Source organism: Lycium ferocissimum, chromosome 1, assembly GCF_029784015.1.
Source record: "Lycium ferocissimum isolate CSIRO_LF1 chromosome 1, AGI_CSIRO_Lferr_CH_V1, whole genome shotgun sequence".
Lineage (NCBI taxonomy): Eukaryota > Viridiplantae > Streptophyta > Magnoliopsida > Solanales > Solanaceae > Lycium > Lycium ferocissimum.
The window spans coordinates 26,782,703-26,783,422 of record NC_081342.1 but is presented as its reverse complement, the minus strand read 5'-3'; positions in this window follow the sequence as shown (position 1 = coordinate 26,783,422).

Genomic DNA, 720 nt, shown 5'->3' with positions numbered 1-720 from the left:
ATGCCTTATTTGTTCTACCAGGATCTCTTTTTGGATAAGCTTCGATAAAGAATCTCCGATTTGGAAACTTGTCCCTTATGAAATAATGTTTTGAACCCTATGAGATACTATGCTATGTTTTGGAACCATACGTACCACTTTGGAAATATTTTGTGGAATAAACTTCCGTACTAATTAATTATCTGACCGTTTTGGTTAATAAATTGACTTATGAAGAAATCAAGTTTTGAAAGGCTATTTTGATATATGAATTGCATTGTTTGCTCACGACTCCGCTCGTGCCTTATTATGACTTCGTTCACGGCTTCCGGGCCGGTTTTGTAATCGTGCGCCTTATGATAAATTCGGGCAAGTATGTTGTGTTTCGGTTTCCGAGACCTCGCCATAGGGCCGGTTACCGTATATGGAGTTATGCTGTGATATGGCAGATGATATGATTTGTTTTGTTGACGCGGTATGTCGCGATATGTTATGTGTGATACGATATGTTTGGGGTTTGTACGGGATTTGAAACCTTCTGGAGTATGCTGTGTTGTGGCACCAGTGTCGGAGTGGTGACCACATTCCCGAGCGTTATGCATGATTTTGATTTGCATTATGTACATATGTCCTCGGTACAGACTTTGTTGTATTAATCCGATATTTTCTTTCCGTATTTTTATTTTGTTTATGGTTTGGATTTCTGTACTCGATGCTTTACATACTCGCACTTCTTTCGTA